Source organism: Manihot esculenta, chromosome 6 (genome assembly GCF_001659605.2).
Source record: "Manihot esculenta cultivar AM560-2 chromosome 6, M.esculenta_v8, whole genome shotgun sequence".
In the NCBI taxonomy this organism is placed as follows: domain Eukaryota; kingdom Viridiplantae; phylum Streptophyta; class Magnoliopsida; order Malpighiales; family Euphorbiaceae; genus Manihot; species Manihot esculenta.
Genome location: NC_035166.2, coordinates 6588406 through 6598930, shown reverse-complemented (window position 1 = coordinate 6598930; position 10525 = coordinate 6588406).

The window sequence follows — 10525 nt, the reverse complement described above, 5'->3', positions numbered from 1 at the left end:
AAAAAGTTGCTGAGTTTTCAATGGAAGATGACGATGAGTCCATTGAGATTGATATAATTCCTGATGAGTCAACAAACGGGAATTGGGATCAAAGATGGGCATTGGTTGGAAGGTTTGTGGGGGAACGTTTTATACGACTCCATGAAATGAGCCAAATCATGGCTAGCAATTGGAGACCGGGTATGGGAGTGTCCATTTTAGAGATTTCACCCCAGCGTTTTCTTTTTCAATTTGCTCATGAAGCGGATATACGTCGGATTGTTGAAGGTGGTCCTTGGGCTTATGAAAACCATTTATTGGTTTATGAGAGGGTTGCAGACGGAGTGAACCCGGTTGAGGTCAGTTTGGAAAAAGCAGCTTTTTGGATTCAATTGCATCACATGCCATTAGGCTATATGTCTGGTATTGTGGTTAAAAGAATTGGCAGTAAATTGGGTGACATTATGGAACTTGATTCCAATAACTTTACCGGTGTCTCCCAGGAATATTTTGCGGCTGAGAGTGATGTTGGATATCACTAAACCGTTGAAGGATCATGTTGTGCTTAAAATTCGAAACGGTGGTGCGGTTCAAAATCATAAAGTGACCCTGAAATTTGAACGTCTTCCCACATTTTGTTTTCGTTGCGGTTTGATTGGTCATAGAGAACTGTTTTGCCGGCGTAACTATGAGGCAGACAATGGGGAAGTGCCGAGAATGTTTGTGTAATACCCGGCTAGTTCAGGCATCGGAAATTCTTACCGTCCGGTGGAGTTTCGAATGTCGGAGTGTTCTAGAAGGGTATAACATGGGTAAAACAATGTTTAAAAAAGGTTGTCTAAGTGTATTTTAATGTATGTTATGGTTTTAATGCAAAAGAAACTGAGTTTTGGAAGGAAAAGACCAAGGAGGCAATTGCCAGGTTCGGCCGCCGAAAGTGAAGTTCGGCCGCCGAACATGGGAAGGCTTCGGGAGCGCCTTTGGCCTCCGAAAGTCTTGTTTGAACGAGCCAAGGTTCGGCCGCCGAAAGTCAAGTTCGGCCGCCGAACATGCATGAGTTTAGGGGGCACGTTAGGCTGCCGAAGGTCTTTGACCAGGCCACCTATAAAGGGCCCTCAGATCGGAAATGGGTGAGTTTTCTCCCCATTCACGAGCTCAGGTGAGTTTATGCCTTCCTTTGGTCGTTTTCGTGTTTTCTCTACCCATCTCTCAAGTTTTTCATGATTTCTACCCTTGTGTTTGAAGATTTAAAGCTTAAAGGGAGTTTTGGGAGCTTGGAGCTTTTGGAGCTTGGATTCTCCACACCTCCGAGTTAGGGGTCACACCACCCTCGATCTCCAAGAGGTTAGTGTAGATCCTTGCTTTTCCTTATGTTTAATGAAGTTTTAAGTAAGTTTTATAGAGTTTGATGGTTAAGTTTGGGTAGAAAATGCATGTTTAAGGTTTATGTGGGTTTTATACCCAATGTATGTTATGTGATGTTTTTGTTGAGGAGTTTATGTTAGTTTATGCTCCTTTATGCTTGTGGGAGTGAGTATGCATGTTGGGAGAGAGTATGTAAGGATTTGGGTGTTTTGAGGTTGGTTTTGGCTTGAGCAGATTCGGACCTGTCGTCCAGAGGGGACCAGGTTCGGCCGCCGAAAGGAGTTTCGGCCGCCGAACCTGCATGGGAGGCAGTCTTTAGGCTGCCGAATGTGCCCCCGAAGGAGGGACTTTCGTTTCTGTCCAAGGGTTTCGGCCGCCGAACCTGCCGCCGAACCTACCCGAGTTTCGTCTCTGGAAGGGACTTTCGGCCGCCGAAGGTGCCGCCGAAAATGCCCTGTCCAGCCTTTTCTTGGGTGTTTTCTATGCATGTTTAAGTGATGTTTAGAGGGGTTTTGGGGAGTTGTTTATGAGTTGTTAGAGTATGTTTGGCACCTCATTCGAGTCCACCTGTGTAGGATCGGACCCGAGAGACCGAGGAGGCCATTAGTGCTAGCAGTTGCAGAGTCGGTCAGCGTCTGCCAGAGGTGAGTAGAACTAACTTAATCTTTTATTTTAAGAAAATCGAACGCCTAAAGCATGCTCATGCATCATGGTTATATGTAATAGGATGATTGCACTAGTTTCACGAATGTGATGCATTGCATATATATTGCTGTTTATGTGATGAGGAGGTTTGGACCAAGGCGACTTCAATAGCCCATATCTGTCATTGAGTCTTGGGTAAGTCCTTTGAGAGCCGGACAAGTACATGTAGGAAAGTCCTTGTGAGCTCTCTGTGGACTAGGTACCCTGTCATGTATGCTATAGTCCTGTGAGCTTCTTTGGGGAGCCGGGCACCGACAGAGGGATTTTTGGAGTCATGTCCGATCCTTGAGAGTAAAGATGCTAGCAAAGAAAGGAACTCTCTAAAAACATTCCGTGGGGAATAGCATGAGCCCCGAGACGGACCAGAGACAGTTATGTGATTTCTTTGTGTTATGACGCATTCCATGAAAGCATGTAATTAATGAACTGTTTTCTCTGTTTCTACTCACTGGGCTTTTTAGCTCACCCCTCTCCCCTAACCCCAGTGTTGCAGGTTTAAGTCAGAGCTCAGAAGTCAGCAGGGTAAAGATTAAGAGACGTGTGTCTTATGTAATAGTTTATGTTTATGTATCAGTTTAGTAGTTTTAGAAGTGGACATGTAACATAAGTTGATGTAATGTAATTTGAGATAATGTATGTAACTGATAGTAGAGTTATGTTTATGGATTAGAGTGTGCTTGGCCCTATAGACTGGTTAGTCCCTGTTAATGCATGGTTATGTCTATGTTATATGTTGAGTTGAGAACCAAACTTGAGGCATGTAATGTTACCCCATTGGAGTATATGATGAGGACTCCAGTGGAGGTTTTATGATTTTATGATGTATGTTTTATGTCAGGATACATGCACAGGTCAGGTTTGGGTTCAATAGATGTTCAGTTTTCATGTTTTTATGGTTAAGTTTTAATCATGTATGGGATTTGACCAGGTATTAGTATGTATGTTTGGCTTGCTACGGGTCCCGGCGGCCTTAAGCCGATCTGGATCCTAGCGCCGGTGGCGGTTCGGGCCGTTACAGAGGGGTATCGGTTCCCGGGCTGTTACAGAGTGGTATCAGAGCTTTGGGCCTCGAGAGTACGGTGTGTTGCACATCGGAAAGAGGTTGTCATAGAGGTTGTGTTAGTAGGGCAAGCACATTAAGAAAGATTAAGAGTAAGAGCATGTCCACTAGGATAGGATGTCGAGTCCTGTCTTGCTATGATGATGTGATATGCCATGATTTCATGCATGTGCATAAATACTATGATGTATGACATGTTATGTATGCTATGTATGTATGATGTAGGTTCATGTGTTTCCACATGGACCGTATGATGCTGATGTTGTTTGTATGCTTGTGTGTTGTGCTTCAGAGGAGTCAGGATGTGGGCTACTCGTCGATCTGTGGAATCGACAGGAGTTCCGTCAGAGAGGGAAGGTATGGACACCTTTCCCCCTACCCTGCCGAGAGCGCAGTCGTGGGGAGTCAGTAGATGGAGGACATCAAGGGACCCTAGGAGGTCTTTTGATGCAAGCAGAGAAGGAATGGCTCTAAGAAGGATGTCAGCTAGTATGAGAGAGCCTGAGATGGATGTTCAGAGGAGAGATATGAGTTTGGATGTGGCTATGTTTGGAGAAGGTATGGGAGATTCTCAGGAAGATGCTCAGACTCAGGATTCTAGGATTTCAGGTTCAGGAGGGATTGATCCCTCCACTCTGAGTACAGCCGCCACTAGAAGAGTGAAGTGGGGCAGAACCCTTAGGGGTAAGAAGAAGAAGTTTTGGCAGAATTTGAAGGCTAGTTTGGGTTTTGGTGGCTCAAGCTCTGGCTCAGGCAGTTCAAGGTGCTTGAGGTGCGGAAGGCCGCACAAAGGAGCCTGTCGGGTTGGGACGACAGCTTGTTTTAGGTGTGGACAGGAAGGACACATAGCACGTGAGTGTCCCACTGCGCCCAGGTTGGCTCTGTCCCAGCAAGCAGTTTCAGGTAGATCAGCTCAGCCAGTAGCTCCAGCCATAGTTCAGGTTAGTGGTCGAGGCAGAGGAAGAGGGTCAGTCCCTCATTCTTCAGGTTCCCGTGGAGAAGGTCCATCAGCTCCAGCTCGGATCTTCACCCAAGCTCAGCAAGAGGCAGACACATCGAACATGGTGGTGCCAGGTATGCTCACTTTTGAATGTTCTGATGTGTATGTTTTGTGAACCATAGTGAGTTTCTCTTTCTTTAGTTGCTCTAGGAGCCGTCGAGAGGTTGAGTGATAACTTCTAGGCTAGAGTGTTCTCTTTGGGTCAGTGGACTCAAGTGTGATCCATCTGTGGCAGAGTCAGTCTGCCGGTCCAGTTCTGTGTCAGTTGGGAGTAGATGCCTTCCACTCGACTTTGAGGTCCTAGACTTGATTGTCTGGACGTCAATCGAGGGATGGATTTGGTTTTTCTACTCGTGGTGCTATCTTGGTCTGCAGAAACAAGGTAGTCAGGTTCAGAGGACAGGACGGGTCAAAGATTTTCTTCTGAGGGGACACAGTAGGGATGCCTAGAGGTTTGATGTCAGCCTGTAAGGTTCGTAGGGTGCGTAGGAGGGGTTGTCAGAGGGTTCTAGCTCTTGTTTGAGAGTTCAGCAGTCAGGTCGGGGAACCAGCCTCAGTGCCAGTTGTTAGAGAGAATTCTTAGATGTCTTCCCAGGCGAGTTGTCAGGTTTACCATCTGTCAGGGAGTTAGAGTTTGGTATAGGAGTGGTGTCTGGACGCAGAACCATTTCTACCCTTCCCTATAGGATGGCGCCTGCATAGAGAGAGGTAGCAGTAGAGTAGAGGCGAGACTTGGTAGACAAGGGGTTTTGTCCGACCTAGTACCTCACTCTGGATTGTTCCAGTATGGTTGTGGAAAACGAAGGATGAATCCTTAAGACTTTGTAACGACTGTAAACGGTTAAACAAGGTCACTACCAAGGGCAGGTATTCCCATGTAGGATGGACGATCTATTGGGACAGTTAGTAGAAGCTGATTGTTTTCCAAGATAGATCTGAAACCTGGGTACTACCTGTGAGAGTTAGAGTTAGTTTTGGGTTAGTAGAGAGAAGAAGCCAGTTAGTAAAGATGAGAAGAGAAGAGTAAGAGCAGAGAAGGAGGAAGATAGAGAAGGATCAGAGTAGCGCAGCAGAAGCTTGTGGAGTTTAGGAACCTGGGAGTTCTTACTCCAGCTTTTGGTGTCTCTCTTTGGAGAGAAGCTTTAGGATTCGCTTGCTTGTTGTATGTTATGTGTTGTTTTAACATTCGAGGACGAATGTTTTTGTAAGGGGGGTAGAATGTAATACCCGGCTAGTTCAGGCATCGGAAATTCTTACCGTCCGGTGGAGTTTCGAATGTCGGAGTGTTCTAGAAGGGTATAACATGGGTAAAACAATGTTTAAAAAAGGTTGTCTAAGTGTATTTTAATGTATGTTATGGTTTTAATGCAAAAGAAACTGAGTTTTGGAAGGAAAAGACCAAGGAGGCAATTGCCAGGTTCGGCCGCCGAAAGTCAAGTTCGGCCGCCGAACATGCATGAGTTTAGGGGGCACGTTAGGCTGCCGAAGGTCTTTGACCAGGCCACCTATAAAGGGCCCTCAGATCGGAAATGGGTGAGTTTTCTCCCCATTCACGAGCTCAGGTGAGTTTATGCCTTCCTTTGGTCGTTTTCGTGTTTTCTCTACCCATCTCTCAAGTTTTTCATGATTTCTACCCTTGTGTTTGAAGATTTAAAGCTTAAAGGGAGTTTTGGGAGCTTGGAGCTTTTGGAGCTTGGATTCTCCACACCTCCGAGTTAGGGGTCACACCACCCTCGATCTCCAAGAGGTTAGTGTAGATCCTTGCTTTTCCTTATGTTTAATGAAGTTTTAAGTAAGTTTTATAGAGTTTGATGGTTAAGTTTGGGTAGAAAATGCATGTTTAAGGTTTATGTGGGTTTTATACCCAATGTATGTTATGTGATGTTTTTGTTGAGGAGTTTATGTTAGTTTATGCTCCTTTATGCTTGTGGGAGTGAGTATGCATGTTGGGAGAGAGTATGTAAGGATTTGGGTGTTTTGAGGTTGGTTTTGGCTTGAGCAGATTCGGACCTGTCGTCCAGAGGGGACCAGGTTCGGCCGCCGAAAGGAGTTTCGGCCGCCGAACCTGCATGGGAGGCAGTCTTTAGGCTGCCGAATGTGCCCCCGAAGGAGGGACTTTCGTTTCTGTCCAAGGGTTTCGGCCGCCGAACCTGCCGCCGAACCTACCCGAGTTTCGTCTCTGGAAGGGACTTTCGGCCGCCGAAGGTGCCGCCGAAAATGCCCTGTCCAGCCTTTTCTTGGGTGTTTTCTATGCATGTTTAAGTGATGTTTAGAGGGGTTTTGGGGAGTTGTTTATGAGTTGTTAGAGTATGTTTGGCACCTCATTCGAGTCCACCTGTGTAGGATCGGACCCGAGAGACCGAGGAGGCCATTAGTGCTAGCAGTTGCAGAGTCGGTCAGCGTCTGCCAGAGGTGAGTAGAACTAACTTAATCTTTTATTTTAAGAAAATCGAACGCCTAAAGCATGCTCATGCATCATGGTTATATGTAATAGGATGATTGCACTAGTTTCACGAATGTGATGCATTGCATATATATTGCTGTTTATGTGATGAGGAGGTTTGGACCAAGGCGACTTCAATAGCCCATATCTGTCATTGAGTCTTGGGTAAGTCCTTTGAGAGCCGGACAAGTACATGTAGGAAAGTCCTTGTGAGCTCTCTGTGGACTAGGTACCCTGTCATGTATGCTATAGTCCTGTGAGCTTCTTTGGGGAGCCGGGCACCGACAGAGGGATTTTTGGAGTCATGTCCGATCCTTGAGAGTAAAGATGCTAGCAAAGAAAGGAACTCTCTAAAAACATTCCGTGGGGAATAGCATGAGCCCCGAGACGGACCAGAGACAGTTATGTGATTTCTTTGTGTTATGACGCATTCCATGAAAGCATGTAATTAATGAACTGTTTTCTCTGTTTCTACTCACTGGGCTTTTTAGCTCACCCCTCTCCCCTAACCCCAGTGTTGCAGGTTTAAGTCAGAGCTCAGAAGTCAGCAGGGTAAAGATTAAGAGACGTGTGTCTTATGTAATAGTTTATGTTTATGTATCAGTTTAGTAGTTTTAGAAGTGGACATGTAACATAAGTTGATGTAATGTAATTTGAGATAATGTATGTAACTGATAGTAGAGTTATGTTTATGGATTAGAGTGTGCTTGGCCCTATAGACTGGTTAGTCCCTGTTAATGCATGGTTATGTCTATGTTATATGTTGAGTTGAGAACCAAACTTGAGGCATGTAATGTTACCCCATTGGAGTATATGATGAGGACTCCAGTGGAGGTTTTATGATTTTATGATGTATGTTTTATGTCAGGATACATGCACAGGTCAGGTTTGGGTTCAATAGATGTTCAGTTTTCATGTTTTTATGGTTAAGTTTTAATCATGTATGGGATTTGACCAGGTATTAGTATGTATGTTTGGCTTGCTACGGGTCCCGGCGGCCTTAAGCCGATCTGGATCCTAGCGCCGGTGGCGGTTCGGGCCGTTACAGAGGGGTATCGGTTCCCGGGCTGTTACAGTTTGGTCCAGACTTGCGTGCTCAAAATAGACGTAATAAAAAACTTGCGATTGGTGATCGGTGGTTGATTCAGAAACCTTTACTGAAGGGGGCGGTGCCGGGACACATTGGTGCATTTGGCTGGAATAGTGGCGCTAATTTTCAGGAGACAAATAAGGTAACTAGCGATGATGTAGGAGATAATGCCGATAGTGGAATTGTTGGCGAAGAGCTAGAAGTGGCGGGTGATGTGGCACTAAAGACGACATCTAGTGCTATAGACAAGGAATCAGGGCCGAAAATTGGGGTTTCTAAGAAGGTAGGTGTCTTTTTAAATTCAACTAAATTTGAGGAGGATGATTCTGTTAACTATGTGGAGTCAAAGAGGAAAAGGATGGGCCCAGTTGCTGAAGCTCATCATTGTGATATTTCTATGGATGAGGGATGTTCTTCTAAAGATGACCCAAGTCCAAAAAACGAGTTATTGGCGGGACTTGTCGCTCAGGCCCGCCAGTCGCCCTGAGTTATTTAAGTTGGAATTGCCGTGGTCTGGCCAACCCACGTGCGATTCGTCTTTTGTCGGACTTAGTCCGTGCTCATAGGCCTTCTATGTTATTTCTTATTGAGACTGTTTGTGACATTGAAAAAGCTTTGGAAATAAAACGTAAGATTGGTTATGATGAGTGTTTCGTTGTCCCACGAAAAGGTCATAGTGGTGGTTTGGCGCTATTTTGGAAACAAAATATTAAAGTTACGATAAGTGGGAGTTCGGACCATCATATTGACGGTATTGTTAAACTAGCTAATGAGGAGCCTTATAGATGGACTGGGTTTTATGGGTTTTCAAATCGTTCTCAAAGGCACCAATCCTAGGCCTTGTTGAGAGATTTGGCTAGCCATATGTCTATGCCATGGATTATCATTGGTGACTTTAACGAACTTCTAGGGTCACATGAGAAAAATGGGATCTTAGATCATCCATCTTATCTCAGTAACCAATTTCAACAGGTGCTACTTGACCTCGATCTTCAAGACTTAGGCTATGTTGGTACCCAATTTACTTGGGAAAAATGGAGGGGTACTGAAAGATGGGTGGAGGAGCGGTTGGATCGTGCCGTTGCATCTCAGTCGTGGATTTCACAGTTTGGAGCTGCAAGGATTTATCATATCCTTCACACGTCATCAGATCACATTCCCATCTTCCTTGATTTGCGCAAATTCATTCCTAAGGTACGTCCCAAAAACTTTAAGTTTGAGAATCATTGGTCTTACGAAGAGGAGTGTGGCCGATTGATTCAGAATTCTTGGTCTAGAGGGGCTGGACTGAGTATTCAAGACCGACTTAATGTTTGTAGTACCACTTTGTTGGAATGGAGCAAGTCCAAGGGTGGGGATTTACGGAAGAGGATTAAAATGAAAAAGGATTGTATTGTTCGTCTAAAAGGCTGTCGAGAAAGCTGGGCTGTTCAAGAATTATGTACTGCGGAGGGGGAACTTTTTAAACTACTGAATCAGGAAGAGGTGTTTTGGAAACAAAGGGCTAAATTGTTTTGGCTTCAATCTGGGGATGATAACACTAGAGCCTTTCATAATGCGGCAAATGGAAGACGAAAAAAGAACTCTATTGTGATGCTTCAGGGTTCAAATGGAGAGTGGTTAGAATCTGGTCGGGGTTTGGAGAACCATGTTGCTGGGTACTTTGCAGAGCTCTACACTCAACAGGACACTTTGCATACTGAAATCACGCAATGTGTAGAAGCAAGAGTCACTCTAGAACAGAATATGGATCTTACACGTCCTTTATCTAATGATGAGATTAAGGCAGCTGTATTTTCGATGCATTCAGATAAATCGCTAGGAGATGATGGGTTTAACCCATGATTCTATAAACGGTATTGGCATATTGTTGGCAGGGAGGTTATTTTGGAGTGCAAGAAGTGGTTTACTGAAGGTGTTCTCCCTGAGGGAAGTAATAATACCAACATTGTATTAATCCCAAAAAAGAATCGGCCCACTACGATTAAAGAGTTACGACCTATTGCCTTATGCAAGGTTATCTACAACATTCTTGCTAAGGTATTGGCAAGCAGATTGCGTAGTGTGCTCCCAAATATCATCTCTGAAACACAAAGTGCATTTGTGGGTGGTCGGTTAATTACTGACAATATTATAGTGGCTAACGAGATGGTACATTACATGCGAGGATTGCGGAGGGGTAAAGTGGGGTACGCGGCGCTAAAGCTTGATATATCAAAGGCTTATGACCGTTTGGAGTGGAGATACATTGAATCAATGTTGGTTGCATTGGGGTTTGATGAGAAATGGATTAATTTGATGATGATGTGTGTCACTACTGTTCGTTATAATATTCTTCTGGGGGAGTCGATAATAGGTCCCATTGTTCCATATCAAGGGGATTGAGACAAGGAGATCCTTTGTCCCCTTCATTGTTTATTATTGGGGCAGAAGGTCTTTCAGCTTTAATTCGAAAGAAAGAAGCAGTTGGAGCCCTTCATGGATGTCGTATTTGTGAACGAGCACCAACAGTTAGCCATCTCCTATTTGCGGATGATTCATATCTATTTTTCAGAGCTACTGAAGCCGAAGGGGAAACGGTCAGGCTAGTGTTGGAGACTTATAAACAGGGTTCTGGGCAGGAGGTCAGTCTGGCCAAATCTACTGTGTTTTTCAGTCATAATGTTAGTAGACGTATTCGGGACTTGCTTTGTCAGATTTTAGGTGTGACTGAGGATGTGGGCTTTGAACGTTACCTGGGTATGCCTATTATGGTGGGTAGAAAGAAAAAAGTCATATTGGATTTCCTTAAAACAAAGCTGAAACATCGCATGGAAAATTGGTCTGGCAAAATGTTATCTAGAGCTGGAAAAGGTATTCTCCTTAAGACTGTGGTGCAGGCTT